At 46.5% G+C, this 17,424-nt stretch overlaps 6 non-coding genes across 6 annotated transcripts; all 6 read left to right on the top strand.

Moving 5' to 3' along the window:
* Positions 1–283: 283 nt before the first annotated feature.
* On the top strand, positions 284–447 carry LOC137009949 (U1 spliceosomal RNA). The gene has a single exon (XR_010893034.1). It is a non-coding gene; the product is annotated as a U1 spliceosomal RNA (small nuclear RNA).
* A 6,368-nt stretch (positions 448–6,815) lies between these two features.
* Positions 6,816–7,010, top strand: LOC137010248 (U2 spliceosomal RNA). Its single transcript, XR_010893299.1, has one exon. It is a non-coding gene; the product is annotated as a U2 spliceosomal RNA (small nuclear RNA).
* Positions 7,011–9,105: 2,095 nt separating this feature from the next.
* On the top strand, positions 9,106–9,269 carry LOC137009948 (U1 spliceosomal RNA). The gene has a single exon (XR_010893033.1). It is a non-coding gene; the product is annotated as a U1 spliceosomal RNA (small nuclear RNA).
* A 1,661-nt stretch (positions 9,270–10,930) lies between these two features.
* On the top strand, positions 10,931–11,094 carry LOC137009947 (U1 spliceosomal RNA). Its single transcript, XR_010893032.1, has one exon. It is a non-coding gene; the product is annotated as a U1 spliceosomal RNA (small nuclear RNA).
* Positions 11,095–11,954: 860 nt separating this feature from the next.
* On the top strand, positions 11,955–12,154 carry LOC137010338 (U2 spliceosomal RNA). Its single transcript, XR_010893358.1, has one exon. It is a non-coding gene; the product is annotated as a U2 spliceosomal RNA (small nuclear RNA).
* A 4,777-nt stretch (positions 12,155–16,931) lies between these two features.
* Positions 16,932–17,119, top strand: LOC137010268 (U2 spliceosomal RNA). The gene has a single exon (XR_010893316.1). It is a non-coding gene; the product is annotated as a U2 spliceosomal RNA (small nuclear RNA).
* Positions 17,120–17,424: the final 305 nt, after the last annotated feature.

The following is a 17,424-nucleotide window of genomic DNA, read 5'->3' as shown; positions in this document are numbered from 1 at the left end:
ACATTTGAAATATATCAGTCTGTGTGCAATGTACATAATATACAAGTTTGACTTTTTGAAAGGAATTAGTGAAAGAAATCAACTTTTTGATGACATTCTAATCATACGACCAGCACCTGTAGGTGCTTGGCAGTTTGCCGGCTTGAAGGCATGGTCACGGAAATCGCAGTCAAGTAATGGAAGGGACACGCCCTTCCTTTGCTTGGGGTGGGGGAGGGGGGTCACCGTTGATGAGGACGGCAAAGAGGGATAGGGTAGCCTCTGACTGGAGGCCTGGGGACTCATACTTACCTGGCAGGGGAGACACCATGATCAGGAAGGTGGTTCACCCAGGGCGAGGCTCGGCCATTGCACTCCGGTTGTGCTGACCCCTGCGAATTCCCCAAATGTGGGAATCTCGACTGCATAATTTATGGTAGTGGGGGACTGCGTTCGCGCTCTCCCCTGGACATACTGGTTGAAAGAAGATTAGGTGGTGCCGAGAGAACCTGTGGTTTCTAACAGTCGTAGCGTTGTCTGTGGCTCCGTGTGTGTTTGCACGCCCCTTTTATGGAATCGGGTGTTGCGTGCGCTCGCCTGCTTTCGCAAAGGTCTGAGTTTTCCTTCAGGGACGACAGGCTTTTGGGGGCACTCGACCATGGCCGTTTTCTAAATGACCCCGTGGTCGCTAGTGTCACGACCGGCTCAAAGCCGTGACAAATGAAACGGAGGACATAGGCAGCTTGGTAGGTTGCAATGAAAAGAGATTTATCAGCATAAATAAGAAAATATATGAAAGCAGAAATCAACAAAACCAAACACAATTTCTGTCAGACACATCAATAACCAAACATCAGACAGAACCACATTTAAATGAATAAGGAACTCAAAATAAACAAAGACCAAAATCAAAACCAAAGCACCCAGGAGCAAGCAACACACCACGCCAAACAAAGCCCAAGCTTTATAGAGGGAAGCACGGGTGTACATGGTTCACTTGATGAGTCTCCCAGCCACACCCACTGGCCGGCCGTAGCAGGAAGAACGAGGGACTCGTCACACTATCCAAATGTTAAAGTTGAGCTTTTTTTTTTTCCCCCCCTCCTGATCAAGAACGACCTAGGGAGTCCAGAGAATTGTACTGCGGTGCTTTTGTGGAGGTCGATGGAAAAACCTAGGACCAGTTCGCGAAAGCAGGTTGTTTCAAATCATCTCCACTATTTAACAAACGATCTGATCGACAGCAGTGGTCCTAGAGGCAAAGTACGAAACCCACCGCGGCCCAGATGGGCGTCGCCTTTGCCGGCTCTGCCCCCACTGCTTGGCAACGGCATCGCTTCTCGGCCTTTTGGCTAAGATCAAGTGTCTGGTTGGACGGTTGAGACTGCGATCGCCTCTTGGAGGTTACTTGGCTCGAGATCTTTTATATCCCGAGTCGCACAACTTTTGAGAGGTATATTGAAATCTGCTGCTTCAAGCTCCAACAAGTTTTAAGGTAAGGTCTTTTAGTTATTTATTTGGTTATTTATTGTTGTATTTATTGTTGTTTTAAGGTTTTTAGGCTGTTGGTGTCTCCATCATGTCGGCTGCCCGTGCCGGCGTGCGGAGGCACCACAGCGTTCGTTTTTTATTTAGGGAGGTTGAGGGGAAGCTCCTGGGAATGTCCCGCATGGACTTTTCCAGGAAGCTGATCCAAAAGACCTTAGCTTTTAAATGTGATGATTTAAATTGTTTGATGACTCTGCCTCAGAACAAAGGATTTGATGTAAGTTTTAAAACTGCTGCCCTTCTTAATGACTTTTGGCAAAGGTTTGATTCAGTTAAAGCCCAGTTCTCCATGTTCACTGTGGAGAAACTATCGGATAACACACTTAAAACTGTGATTGTCAGGATGTTTAATGAAACAGTGACTGGAGATGATATTTGTGTCTGGTTGGGTAGATTTTGCACTGTTCGAGGCCAGCCTGTCAAAGTGTTAGATGAAGATGGCATCTGGACATGCTCCTGGCGAATTCCCATTAAACAATGGGAAGACGCTGGGGGCTACCAGGGCCTGAAACATCTGCCTTCCATGATTGTGCTTGGAGAGAACAGAGGCTACATACATTATCAAGGAATGCCTAAACTGTGCAGGAAGTGTGGCAGAGTTGGGCATCTCGCTGAAGCATGCCAAGAGTTAGTATGTGGGAAGTGTAGAGAAATTGGTCACAGTTTTGATGATTGTACCAATGGCAGACGGTGCAATCTTTGTGGAGAAACAAACCATCTCTACAGAGACTGCCCTAAGAGTTTTGCCAACAAGTTGAAAGGAAACAAGATGGCCGCCCCACAAAAAGAGGAAATGGAGGAACAAAGAGACAAGGAGGCGGGGCCTGAGGTTTTGGCGGGAAATTTGAATTTCCAGCCAACCTCAGGGACTGGACAGGAAGGAGGAAGTGGGGCGGCCAAAGAGGCAAAGTCAGACATGGTGGGAGAGGAAGTCCCCTCCTCCCCTGACAGAAAAGTCCAAGAAACAGAGAGTGAGGAGGAGACCGATTCCTCCCTCCAAACTGTTTCAAGTGGGAGTGAGACTGATTGTACACTCCCAAATGCTCAGGTGCAGAAAAGGCCTGCGGGATCTCCATTATTTGAAAAGGAGAAAAAGCTGAGGGTAACGCATCATCCAGATAGTTCCCCCTCGGAAGATCTGGATCGTATGTGGCCCTCAGAATCCCCCAATGAAGTGTCCTTTTTGCACATAAAGCTAAGAACATCGACACCGAAAGAGTCACAAGAGTTTCCCTCTGTGGCTCTTGAGGAATCAGGCACTTGCCCTCCTGATCCCGGGCCCCCTGGGTTAAGATAGGAGCTAGTGACACAGTTCAACACATGATTTTAATCCGTTTTTAATGTCTGCCTCTGTAATTCTGTTTCCCTTTTAATCTCAAGACAAAAGATAAGTTCATACCTTTTAATTCTGCTCATGGCACTCACTTTCTCCACTATCAATGTGAGAAGTGTGAAGTCCATCTTACGAGCACAGAGCATTTTATCCTTTTTAAAGTCTTTTAAGTCAGATGTCGTTTTATTACAAGAATGTGCTTTACCTTTTTTAACAAGTTACAGGAGGTGGGAGGAGTTGTGGACTCAAGGCCCTTCCATTTGGAGTGGGTCAAATTCTAACAAGAACGATGGTGTTGCAATTTTAATTAATAACCCCCATATCTTGGTGAAGGGTAGCACAGTGGTGAGAGACGGGCGGGCAACTCTTGCAAAACTGACTTTTTTAGGTAGAGATTTTAATGTTCTTAATGTATATGGTTTTACAGAAAAAAACGAGAGGTATGAACTTTTAGAAGACTTGCAGCCCCACATGCTAGGCAGAGTCCCCTTAGTTGTGGCAGGGGATTTTAATTGTGTTTTAACTCAGAAAGACAGGAAAAGGGCAACAGAGGATTTTAGGGTGGACAAGACATCGGTTTTATTACAAGGTTTAGTCAAAGATTTTAAATTAGTTGACTGTTTTAGAACAATGCATCAAAGAGAGGCGGGCTACACCTGGTTTAATGGTGATGGTACCAGAGCCTCTCGAATAGACTATGTTTTTACACGTGACTTCCCGCCAACCGATGCTAGATTAACCCCCCTCTTTTTTTCAGATCACTCCATGCTGTCCTGCACTCTATCACTTCCTGTTGGTGTGACGGTAGGTGGAGGTTTGTGGAAGCTAAACTGCTCCCTGTTAGAGGATGAGGAGGTAGTTAGAAAATACAGGGAGCAGTTTAGCCAATGGCAAACTCTCCAAGACTTCTATGAGACACGAGCACAATGGTGGGAGATGGTTAAAGGACGGACAAAAGAGTTTTTTAGTAAGATAGGGAAGGAAAAAAAGAAAAAGGAAGAAAACCGCATGATGGGGCTGCAGAAGCGATTACAGAGGTATTTTAATCTTTTTAATAATGGTTTTGATTTTAGTGAAGAAATAAAAGAAGTAAAAAGAGAAATGTCAACCTGTTCTACAATAAAAAACAAAGGAATTATTTTAAGAAGTAAAGAAAGAGATATTGAGGAAGGTGAAAAATGTACCAGGTACTTTTTTAAAAAGGTCATAACGCGGGGAGGGGCAATCACAACTTTAAAAACAGGAGGGAGGGAGTCAAACACGACAAAGGAAATTTTAAATGAAATAGAAACATTTTATGAGGACTTATACAGTATTAAGGGAACAAACAGTGAGATTTTAAAAGAAGTGTTGTCTTTTATAGAGAAAAAGTTGGAGGGACAACACACGCTTTTATCCCAAGATTTTACTATTTTAGAAATGCAAGAAGCTCTTAGAGGTTTTAAGCGGGGAAAATCCCCAGGACTAGACGGACTACCCCTAGAGTTTTATGTGACGTTTTGGGATATTTTAGCACACGACTTACTCACAGTTTTTAAAGAGTTTGACACACTCGACAGACTCCCTGACAGCTTTAGAATAGGGATAGTGACGCTTCTGGGAAAAAAAGGAGACAAGACTGACTTAAAGAATTGGCGACCTATTTCTCTTTTAAATGTTGACTGCAAACTTTTTAGTAAAATTTTAGCCAAACGAATGTCGACTGTTTTAGAAGACGTGATCCACCCGGATCAAGCCTGTGCCGTACCAGGGAGGAAGATAACAGACAGCCTAGTGTTGATTAGAGACTCCATCTGTTATGCGAGAGACAGAAATATTCGGCTAGTGGTGCTAAATTTAGACTTTGAAAAAGCATTTGACCGAGTCTCGCACCAGTACCTTTTTCAGGTACTGCAAAAAATGGGGTTTCCAGAGAGATTTATAGCCTGGGTGGGACTGCTGTACAAGGGAACAGTCAGCAAAATCCTTGTAAACGGGCATCTTTCCAAATCTGTGAATATCCACAGTGGTGTCCGTCAAGGATGTCCTTTATCTCCTCTTTTGTATGTGGCTTGTATTGAGCCACTGGCACAGATCTTGAGAAGGGATAAATGGATCAAAGGACTGGACGTGCCTGGGACGGGTGGACTGACGGCGACCTGTGTTTTATACATGGACGACGTAACTCTTTTAGCCACGGACGTTTTATCCATACGAAGAGCTTTGGACTTGACTGACTGGTACGGTCGGGCCTCGGGCGCTAAGCTTAACAGGAACAAGTCCGAGGCCCAGCTCTTCGGGCCGTGGGGAGACATAGACACAGGTGAACTCGACTTGACTTTTAAAGACAACGATTTTAAAGTTTTAGGAGTAAAATTTGACAGCGAGGGTGGAGGACGGGGAAACTGGACTGACATGTTAGGGAAAGTTAGGCAAAGACTGGGGTTTTGGGGACTAAGACAGTTGACGTTTGAGGGCAAGGTTTTAATTTTTAAATCTGTGATTTTACCTCTAATTTTACTTGTCTGTTCTGTTTTTAGTCCCCCTCGGCGATTCCTTGCGGAGCTGGAGAGGGCGGTGTTTTATTTCCTGTGGGGGTCTAAGTGGGAGCGCCTGAAGAGGGAGATCGTGAAGAAAAGGCCGGAGAATGGTGGAAAAGGCCTCCCAGACCCCCACCTGTTTTTAGGCAGCCGCTTCACCGCCCTGCACATTAGTTATGCCATGACCCCATCCAAAGAAAACAAGACGGCTGCAATGGCGCGATTTTGGATGGGGTCTTACCTAAGAACATTGAAAATTTTACCAGTGGACTTGAAAACCCCAGTGTCTTTTAACTTGCCTAAAGAGTACAGTTTTATAAAAAAGTTTTTAAAGAAATACTTTTTAGAAAGTGAAGATGTCACCATTTTAACTAATCACAAGCATCTTGTCTCTCTTGTGCAGGACCGGGAACCGGTGAGTCCAGTTCCAGGCCTCACATTACGTGAGGCCAAACAAGTTTGGAGGAACGCTGCTCACCCCGCTCTCCAGAACAGGCACAAGGACTTATCGTGGATGGTGGCTCATGAGATCCTCCCGGTCAGGGCAGTTATGCACTCCAGAAGCATGGCCAAAAACCCCACCTGCCCTCGGTCCGGCTGCAATTCCCCGGAGACCGTCCACCACCTGCTCTGGGAGTGCGGCGCTGCGCGGGACCTGTGGGCCAAAACCGGCCCCCTGTATTTCCCGTGCCTACCAGCGGGTGGGGCCCAGTTCGGGTACCAGCTCGCCATCCTTGGGGTGGGCCGGGGCTTGAAGGACTTGACGGCACAGAAATTCACCTCGCTCTGGCTCACCCTCAATGTCATCAAGGATGCCATCTGGGCCACCAGAAACCTGCTGGTAGGGAAGGGCGTTACGGTGACCCTCCATGCATGCGAGCTAAAGGTAACATCAATGCTGCAGGGGTACCGGACGACGATATTCGGACGGGGGGGCCGGGGTCGCACGGAGAGGGTCCCGGCCGCCAACAGCCCTGGCCGCCCGTAGATGCACCCTCACCAATCTGGCTACGGGAACAGCGGGCCAGCGGGCCGGAGGAGAGGGGATCTCCGCTGAGCCCATGAAGTGGCATCTCACGTGCCTGTTCTGGAGAGTGGGGTGAAGACTAATTTGCTAAGGACTCACCCCCGGTTTTGCACAACAGAGGACTTTTAAAGGCTATTAATTGTTGTTTTTATTGTGTTTTATCAAATGAAATTGGATTTTATTAGAGAAAAAAGAACGAGATGCTTGTTTTAAATTTTGTATTTTACTTTTAAGATGCCCACACATTTTAACACACACACAAAATGGACTTGAAACAAACAAGACAAAACACAATGGCTGACGTTACTTATTATTGCTTGTTTTAAAAAAAAAAAAAAAAAAAAAAAAAAATGTGTGCTCGAAAATGAAAATGTGTGTGAAAAAGTGAAAGATTGAAAATGGTGACAATAAAACTTTTCAAAAAAAAAAAAAAAAAAAAAAAAAAAAAAAATCTGTTCTTATCAGTTTAATATCTGATACGTCCCCTATCTGGGGACTACATATTAAATGGATTTTTGGCTCATGGAGCCGGAACCGGGGCTTGCTCCGTCCACTCCACGCATCGACCTGGTATTGCAGTGTCTCCAGGAACGGTGTGCTTCCCCTTTTGGGGGACTGCAAATCGTTGTGGTTAATAGCAGAGGGAATGTCGCTGGAGCTTCACAAGGAGTCTCTATGTACCTGCGGTGGGGTGGCTGGCAGGGTGGCACCGTCTCGCACCCTTATGAAACGGTCGCCGTTGTTCCAAAGCAGCGGTTCCCAAACCAGCACTGCACGTCTTGAATGTCACTCTTGTCTGATGCGCCCGTCTGAGGTCTTGGAGTCTTTACCAACGAGCTGATGAGTTGGATCGGGTGTGTTTGATCAGGGAGACATCTAATCAAACACGCCTGACTGATGGGAACCACTGGTCTAAAGGACCGCAGCTCGTGTACAGGTGCTGGTCATATAATTAGAATGTCATCAAAAAGTTGATTTATTTCACTAATTCCTTTCAAAAAGTGAAACTTGTATATATCATATTCATTCATTACACACAGACTGAGAGGTTTCACATGTTTATTTCTTTTCATTTTGATGAGTATAGCTGACAACTATGGAAAATCCCAAAGTCACTATCTCAGAAAATTAGAATATTGTGAAAAGGTTCAATATTGAAGACACCTGGTGCCACACACTCTTATCAGCTAATTAACTCAAAACACCTGCAAAGGCCTTTAAATGGTCTCTCAGTCTAGTTCTGTAGGCTACACAGTCATGGGGAAGACTGCTGACTTGACAGTTGTCCAAAAGACGACCACTGACACCTTGCACAAGGAGGCCAAGACACAAAAGGTCATTGCAAAAGAGGCTGGCTGTTCGCAGAGCTCTGTGTCCAAGCACATTAATAGAGAGGCGAAGGGAAGGAAAAGATGTGGTAGAAAAAAAGTGTACTAGCAATAGGGATAACCGCACCCTGGAGAGGACTGTGAAACAGAACCCATTCAAAAATGTGGGGGAGATTCACAAAGAGTGGACTGCAGCTGGAGTCAGTGCTTCAAGAACCCCTACGCACAGACGTATGCAAGACATGGTTTTCAGCTGTCTCGTTCCTTGTGTCAAGCCACTCTTGAACAACAGACAGCGTCAGAGGCGCCTCGACAAAAAGGACTGGACTGCTGCTGAGTGGTCCAAAGTTACGTTCTCTGATGAAAGTCAATTTGGCATTTCCTTTGGAAATCGGGGTCCCAGAGTCTGGAGGAAGAGAGGAGAGGCACACAATCCACGTCGCTTGAGGGCCAGCCTAAAGTTTCCACAGTCAGTGATGGTTTGGGGTGCCATGTCATCTGCTGGTGTTGGCCCACTGTGTTTTCTGAGGTCCAAGGTCAACGCAGCCGTATACCAGGAAGTTTTAGAGCACTTCATGCTTCCTGCTGCTGACCAACTTTATGGAGATGCAGATTTCATTTCCCAACAGGACTTGGCACCTGCACACAGTGCCAAAGCTACCAGTACCCGGTTTAAGGACCATGGTATCCCTGTTCTTAATTGGCCAGCAAACTCGCCTGACCTTAACCCCATAGAAAATCTACGGGGTATTGTGAAGAGGAAGATGCCATATGCCAGACCCAACAATTAAGAAGAGCTGAAGGCCACTATCAGAGCAACCTGGGCTCTCATAACACCTGAGCAGTGCCACAGACCGATCGACTCCATGCCACGCCGCATTGCTGCAGTAATTCAGGCAAAAGGAGCCCCAACTAAGTATTGAGTGCTGCACACGCTCATACTTTTCATGTTTATAGTTTTCAGTTGGCCAAGATTTCTAAAAATCCTTTCTTTGTATTGGTCTTAAGTAATATTCTAAATTTGCTGAGATACCGGATTTGGGATTTTCCTTAGTTGTCAGTTATAATCATCAAAATTAAAAGAAATAAACATTTGAAATATATCAGTCTGTGTGCAATGTACATAATATACAAGTTTGACTTTTTGAAAGGAATTAGTGAAAGAAATCAACTTTTTGATGACATTCTAATCATACGACCAGCACCTGTAGGTGCTTGGCAGTTTGCCGGCTTGAAGGCATGGTCACGGAAATCGCAGTCAAGTAATGGAAGGGACACGCCCTTCCTTTGCTTGGGGTGGGGGAGGGGGTCACCGTTGATGAGGACGGCAAAGAGGGATAGGGTAGCCTCTGACTGGAGGCCTGGGGACTCATACTTACCTGGCAGGGGAGACACCATGATCAGGAAGGTGGTTCACCCAGGGCGAGGCTCGGCCATTGCACTCCGGTTGTGCTGACCCCTGCGAATTCCCCAAATGTGGGAATCTCGACTGCATAATTTATGGTAGTGGGGGACTGCGTTCGCGCTCTCCCCTGGACATACTGGTTGAAAGAAGATTAGGTGGTGCCGAGAGAACCTGTGGTTTCTAACAGTCGTAGCGTTGTCTGTGGCTCCGTGTGTGTTTGCACGCCCCTTTTATGGAATCGGGTGTTGCGTGCGCTCGCCTGGTTTCGCAAAGTTCTGAGTTTTCCTTCAGGGACGACAGGCTTTTGGGGGCACTCGACCACGGCCGTTTTCTAAATGACCCCGTGGTCGCTATTGTCACGACCGGCTCAAAGCCGTGACAAATGAAACGGAGGACATAGGCAGCTTGGTAGGTTGCAACGAAAAGAGATTTATCAGCATAAATAAGAAAATATATGAAACAAGAAATCAACAAAACCAAACACAATTTCTGTCAGACACATCAATAACCAAACATCAGACAGAACCACATTTAAATGAATAAGGAACTCAAAATAAACAAAGACCAAAATCAAAACCAAAGCACCCAGGAGCAAGCAACACACCACGCCAAACAAAGCCCAAGCTTTATAGAGGGAAGCACGGGTGTACATGGTTCACTTGATGAGTCTCCCAGCCACACCCACTGGCCGGCCGTAGCAGGAAGAACGAGGGACTCGTCACACTATCCAAATGTTAAAGTTGAGCTTTCCCCCCCCCTCCTGATCAAGAACGACCTAGGGAGTCCAGAGAATTGTACTGCGGTGCTTTTGTGGAGGTCGATGGAAAAACCTAGGACCAGTTCGCGAAAGCAGGTTGTTTCAAATCATCTCCACTATTTAACAAACGATCTGATCGACAGCAGTGGTCCTAGAGGCAAAGTACGAAACCCACCGCGGCCCAGATGGGCGTCGCCTTTGCCGGCTCTGCCCCCACTGCTTGGCAACGGCATCGCTTCTCGGCCTTTTGGCTAAGATCAAGTGTAGTATCTTACCCAGGAGTTATGTCGGGGAACGACGAAAGAGAGTCGGCCTTGATGGTGCGGTTGAGGAATACGATTCGTGTGTTGTTGAAGAAAGATGCTGAAGAATTGGTGAAGCCTGACCTTAACCCCATAGAAAATCTACGGGGTATTGTGAAGAGGAAGATGCCATATGCCAGACCCAACAATTAAGAAGAGCTGAAGGCCACTATCAGAGCAACCTGGGCTCTCATAACACCTGAGCAGTGCCACAGACCGATCGACTCCATGCCACGCCGCATTGCTGCAGTAATTCAGGCAAAAGGAGCCCCAACTAAGTATTGAGTGCTGCACACGCTCATACTTTTCATGTTTATAGTTTTCAGTTGGCCAAGATTTCTAAAAATCCTTTCTTTGTATTGGTCTTAAGTAATATTCTAAATTTGCTGAGATACCGGATTTGGGATTTTCCTTAGTTGTCAGTTATAATCATCAAAATTAAAAGAAATAAACATTTGAAATATATCAGTCTGTGTGCAATGTACATAATATACAAGTTTGACTTTTTGAAAGGAATTAGTGAAAGAAATCAACTTTTTGATGACATTCTAATCATACGACCAGCACCTGTAGGTGCTTGGCAGTTTGCCGGCTTGAAGGCATGGTCACGGAAATCGCAGTCAAGTAATGGAAGGGACACGCCCTTCCTTTGCTTGGGATGGGGAGGGGGTCACCGTTGATGAGGACGGCAAAGAGGGATAGGGTAGCCTCTGACTGGAGGCCTGGGGACTCATACTTACCTGGCAGGGGAGACACCATGATCAGGAAGGTGGTTCACCCAGGGCGAGGCTCGGCCATTGCACTCCGGTTGTGCTGACCCCTGCGAATTCCCCAAATGTGGGAATCTCGACTGCATAATTTATGGTAGTGGGGGACTGCGTTCGCGCTCTCCCCTGGACATACTGGTTGAAAGAAGATTAGGTGGTGCCGAGAGAACCTGTGGTTTCTAACAGTCGTAGCGTTGTCTGTGGCTCCGTGTGTGTTTGCACGCCCCTTTTATGGAATCGGGTGTTGCGTGCGCTCGCCTGGTTTCGCAAAGTTCTGAGTTTTTCTTCAGGGACGACAGGCTTTTGGGGGCACTCGACCATGGCCGTTTTCTAAATGACCCCGTGGTCGCTATTGTCACGACCGGCTCAAAGCCGTGACAAATGAAACGGAGGACATAGGCAGCTTGGTAGGTTGCAACGAAAAGAGATTTATCAGCATAAATAAGAAAATATATGAAACAAGAAATCAACAAAACCAAACACAATTTCTGTCAGACACATCAATAACCAAACATCAGACAGAACCACATTTAAATGAATAAGGAACTCAAAATAAACAAAGACCAAAATCAAAACCAAAGCACCCAGGAGCAAGCAACACACCACGCCAAACAAAGCCCAAGCTTTATAGAGGGAAGCACGGGTGTACATGGTTCACTTGATGAGTCTCCCAGCCACACCCACTGGCCGGCCGTAGCAGGAAGAACGAGGGACTCGTCACACTATCCAAATGTTAAAGTTGAGCTTTTTCCCCCCCCCTCCTGATCAAGAACGACCTAGGGAGTCCAGAGAATTGTACTGCGGTGCTTTTGTGGAGGTCGATGGAAAAACCTAGGACCAGTTCGCGAAAGCAGGTTGTTTCAAATCATCTCCACTATTTAACAAACGATCTGATCGACAGCAGTGGTCCTAGAGGCAAAGTACGAAACCCACCGCGGCCCAGATGGGCGTCGCCTTTGCCGGCTCTGCCCCCACTGCTTGGCAACGGCATCGCTTCTCGGCCTTTTGGCTAAGATCAAGTGTAGTATCTTACCCAGGAGTTATGTCGGGGAACGACGAAAGAGAGTCGGCCTTGATGGTGCGGTTGAGGAATACGATTCGTGTGTTGTTGAAGAAAGATGCTGAAGAATTGGTGAAGCAACGTTTTGGAAGAGATTTTTTTGTTACTGAAATTCTTAGAGGACTTTTCAAGATACAGCCTGCTGAAGTTTTTTGTTTACAAGATTTTGTGTCAACTGGATTTTTGGATTTAACTTTTTGTGTTTTGAAGGACTGTGTTGGTTTTTTTGAAGCCTGGAAGAAAAAGGAAGGTCATAAATTGCTGGAGGGCCTGCAGCTTCAGCCTGTGTTTGTTCAGGATTTTATCCCACTTACTATTCATATATACAACCCTTTTGTATATATTTGGATGGCGATGTCCTGGCATTTATTGCAAGATATTGTGATGTTGTAAGAGGAGGAGAGCGCTTGAGAGATCGATATGGAATATGGAATGGGAAGAGGAGGTACATGGTGAAGTTGAGACTTGACTCCTCTTCACCTGGCACTGTGCTGCACCCTCCAGGCAGCTTTTCTATTGGACCGAACAGAGGTTTCCTGCACTATCCCGGACAGCCCGTGTATTGTCGAAGATGTGGAGGGCAGGGTCATGTGAAAGTGGAGTGCAAGGGAGAGAGATGTAGATTCTGTGGGAAGACGGATCATGTGGCGGCGGAATGTACTGCTCCCAAGCATTGCAGTCTGTGTGGAAGTAAAGAACATTTGTATCGGGGTTGTCCAGCCAGAAAGAAGAGCTACGCTAGTTTATTTAAGGAGGGGGAAGATCTGCAAGCAGATTTGGAATCTCTCATGTGTGAGGCATCCAACTCTTCAATCAACCAGACAGAGCTTACAGCTGCAACAGAGGGTGCTAATAAAGACCAGGGGGCTGAGGAAAGTGCTGTGCATCACCAGGACAAAGGACCAGCAGTTGCAGAGGTCAACCAGCCACGTCCTCCGGGGGCAGCTCAAGAGAGGGAGCAGTCACAGGGTATTGGACAGACCTGGTCAGACATCGATATTGCAGAGGTGTTTTCCGGGGCTGCAATTGTGTCTAGTAACAACACCATTCAAGATACTCCACAAGCTGAAGACCCAGCCAGGTTTACATGGTCGCAACTGGATGCTTTAGACATTATAACTTCTGAGCAAAGTGGAGGCGGAGACAGCGAGATGGAGATATCAGGGGGAAGAGGACGTCGGCGAGCGGTGGAAGAAGATGGCGGAGGAGAGGACGAGAGGGACCGAAAATGCAGCAAGATTGAGACAGTAAAGACTTTTGTTTCTTTGGAGGACTTGGTATCTTTACATGACTCGGGGAAGGGAGCGGGAGCGGTTAAAGCTTTTAAAGAAGTAGTATATGAGGGGGGGATGGGGGGAGGGGGGCAGGGAGTGGGGAGAGTGTGGGGAGAGTACTGAAGATGATTCTCAGGGGTGGACGGAGGTAGTAGCTAGAAGGGTGAAGGGATGTACCACAGGGGGTGGGAAGGGAGGTTTTGGAGGGGATAAGGGATAAGGACTGTTTTTCTTTAGTGTTTGCCTAAAATGGGGGGGCTGAGGGTGGCCACTCTAAATGTAAGAGGATTGAAAATGGCAAAACGAAGGATAGCTTTTTTGAGTCCTTGAGTTCTGTTAATTTTGACATTATGTTTTTACAGGAATGTCATTTAGAGAACAGCAGAGATGAGCTTCTTTTTGCAAAGGACTGGGGAAAAGGTCCATCTATGTGGGGGGCAGGGAATGTGATGGCAGATGGGGTGGGAATACTTTTTAACTCTCAGGAATTTGTCATTGAAGAGAATTTAATGGTAGTTCCGGGGAGGGTGTTGTATGCTGATGTAAGATGGAGGGGTGTTAGCATCAGACTGATTAATGTATATGCGCCTAGTAAGAGGGAGGAGAGAGGGGGTTTCTTTAATTTATTAAAACCTTTGTTTTATACAAATCGGAAGGTGGTTTTGGGAGGGGATTTTAATGTTTCTTTAGATAGGGAGCCAAAGGGTGATTTGGCTTTCCTCCTTAAGAGTTTTTCTCTTTATGACTCCTTTAAAGTGGTGGGAAGGGCTTTGGAGGGCTTTACTTGGAGAAATAGTAGAGGGGAAAAATCTCGTTTGGATTATGTGTTTGTGTCAGCAGGAGTTAAGGTTGATGATTTCTTCTTCTTGCCGGTTTGGTTGTCTGATCATTGTATGATAGGAGTCGAGATGGAGGTTGGGGGTATTCAGAGGGGGAGAGGATCTTGGAGGTTGAACAGATCTTTCCTTCAGGATAAGTTTTTTGTTCAAGTGTTTAAGCACCTATACAGGGCCTGGCAGAATTTGAAGTGTCTGTTTGAAACGCAGGCTCAGTGGTGGGAGGGAGTAAAAGAGAGAATAGCTAACTTCTGTAGATGGTGGGGGAGGCTAAGGCAGTAAAAAGACGAGGGCTCATTAGTGTTTGGATTAGGGAGATGCAGTCCTTATGGGCTCAGGAGGGCAGAGAGGCAGCTGAGGAGTGGGGCAGATTCTATGCTATCCAAGAGAGGGTTAAAGGTTTTTATATGAAGGAAGCAGAGAAATTTATGTTAGAAATGGGTGCAAGGAGACGGTTTTTAGAGGAGGGTCCATCAAAATATTTTTTTGCCTCTGTGAGGAGACAGCAGCAGAGGAAATGCATAGAAGGGTTAAAGACAGAGAAGGGTAATGTTACATCTACAGCTGAAATGTTGAAGACGGTGGCAGTTTTTTATAAACAGCTTTTTAGCCCCCGAGGTTTGGTAGACTCTCAGGCGAGGGTGTTCTTGACAAGTTTAGAGAGTGTCTTGGAGGGTGATGATGCTGCCGCATTAGAAGGGGAGGTGTCTTTGCAGGAGGCAGAAGAGGCAATGGCATCACTTAGGAAAGGGACAGCTCCTGGCTGTGATGGGTTGCCAGTTGAGATATACTGCTCCTTTTGGCAACTTATTGGACAGGACCTGGTTGAGGTGTATAATGAGAGCCTGATGACTGGGTCACTCACAGCTTCTATGAGGACAGGGCATGTCTCCCTTTTGTATAAGAAGGGAGATAAGACAGATTTGGCAAACTGGAGGCCCATCACTCTCCTTACTACTGACTATAAAATCCTTGCGAAGGTCATAGCTATACGAATGAGGTCTGTGGTGGGGAAGGTGGTGCACCCAGACCAGACTTGTGGGGTACCAGGCCGCTCTGGCAGCCTAAATTTGACTTTGATCAGAGATGCTATTGGGTGGGCTGAGCAACGGCAGCTTTCTCTAGCAATTTTGAGCCTCGACCAGGAGAAAGCTTTTGATCGAGTTAGTCTCTCCTTTTTGTTTGCAGTTCTTGAGAGGGTAGGTTTTGGGGCAAGTATCAGGGCGTGGGTTCGTTTATTGTATAAGGGGGCGGTAAGTAAGTTTAAAGTTAATGGTTTCCTGACAGAGTCAGTTGAGCAGCTGGGAGGAGTAAGACAGGGATGTCCTCTCTCCCCTCTTCTTTATATTTTGTTCATTGAACCTTTAGCTTCCCGTTTAAGGGCATGTCAGGCCTTTACTGGCCTGCACATGCCGGGGGCTGGAGGTCTGCAAGCAAAGGTGTCGCTGTATGCAGATGACATGACACTGTTTTTGACATCAAGGCAGGATTTTTTAGAAACAAGCAAGATTTTGGGAGATTTTGGGAGGGTTACAGGGGCGAAAGTGAACATGTCAAAGTCAGCCGTCATGTATGTAGGTCGATGGGCTAGGCGGGAGACAGCCATTGAGGGATATAGCTTATGTGAAGATGGTCTGAAGGTTTTGGGAGTGCGTTTCTTCAGGCAGAACAGCGCTAAGGAGAACTGGAGGGTTTTGATTGGGAAAGTGCGCTCCAAAATTGGCCTTTGGAACACTAGAGAGCTTTCTTTAACTAGCCGAACATTAGTGATAAAAGCAGACTTGTTGCCTACAGTCAATTATTTGGCATATGTGTTCCCTCTTCCCTATAATTGTGGCAGAGAGTTGGAAGGTCTTGTGTTCTCCTTTCTGTGGAAGGGAAGGTGCGAGCTGGTATCCAGGGCTCAGGTGAGCCAAGAAATTAAGAAGGGTGGGAGGGAGGTGCCTTTTTTTACCTTGTGGGTAGCATCTATTTTTTCATCCTTTGTGGCACGTTTAATCCTACAGGCAACAAACCACAAAGCTTATTTTTTTGCAAGGTTCTGGGCAGCCTTTCCACTAAGATCTTTGATTGCATGGGATAAGTTGGTTCCGTGGGCTTTTGACAGGCCGGAAGAATATCAGTGGTTTGCCAAATTTATACGTCAACATCCTTGGTGTCTGGAACAGGGAACAGTGATAAATCATAGGGAACTGTACAAGGGTTTAAGGGAGAGGGGGGCAGGGAAGGGGGGACTAGAGAGATTTCTTCCCATCACTGTGAATTGGGCAATGCTACAGCCAGCATATGTGGATGGAGCTTGCAGAGACCTTCATTGGTTGGGGGCCCTGGGGCGTTTGCCTGTAAGGGAGAGGCAGTATCGTCATGGGCAAGGGAAGTCACCTTTCTGCCCAATTGGTTGTGGGAGGGAGGAAACAATAGAACATGTATTTTGGACATGCCCAGTTTCATCTGCCTTCTGGACTTTGCTGTATCAGTGGTGGAAGGGGTGGAAAGGTCCTCCTCTGACCCGGAACCTGGTAATTTATGGGGAGGGTCTGGGGGGACAGAAGTTTGAATTGAGGAAGGTGGTGTGGATAATTATATCAGAAGGCAAAAGGGTTTTGTGGAATCACAGAACTTCGATGTTAAGGTCCAAACGAACAGGATGGGGTCCTAAATCAATTTTTTATTGTGTTTTGGCTAGAGTGCAGGGCGCAGTGCAAAATGATAATATTGAGGGGGAAATTAAAAAATGTTTGAAGGGAAAAAGGGATTAAATGGGACCTAAAGTGAGTTATAAAAAGTATGTGTTGATGAACTGTCTGAGTTTGTGTATGTAAAAGATGGAATCTGTTCTTATCAGTTTAATATCTGATACGTCCCCTATCTGGGGACTACATATTAAATGGATTTTTGGCTCATGGAGCCGGAACCGGGGCTTGCTCCGTCCACTCCACGCATCGACCTGGTATTGCAGTGTCTCCAGGAACGGTGTGCTTCCCCTTTTGGGGGACTGCAAATCGTTGTGGTTAATAGCAGAGGGAATGTCGCTGGAGCTTCACAAGGAGTCTCTATGTACCTGCGGTGGGGTGGCTGGCAGGGTGGCACCGTCTCGCACCCTTATGAAACGGTCGCCGTTGTTCCAAAGCAGCGGTTCCCAAACCAGCACTGCACGTCTTGAATGTCACTCTTGTCTGATGCGCCCGTCTGAGGTCTTGGAGTCTTTACCAACGAGCTGATGAGTTGGATCGGGTGTGTTTGATCAGGGAGACATCTAATCAAACACGCCTGACTGATGGGAACCACT

This window comes from Chanodichthys erythropterus, chromosome 20 (genome assembly GCF_024489055.1).
Source record: "Chanodichthys erythropterus isolate Z2021 chromosome 20, ASM2448905v1, whole genome shotgun sequence".
Classification (NCBI taxonomy): Eukaryota; Metazoa; Chordata; class Actinopteri; order Cypriniformes; family Xenocyprididae; genus Chanodichthys; species Chanodichthys erythropterus.
Note: the sequence above shows the minus strand (reverse complement) of the source record. Positions and strands in the feature narration are given on the sequence as shown.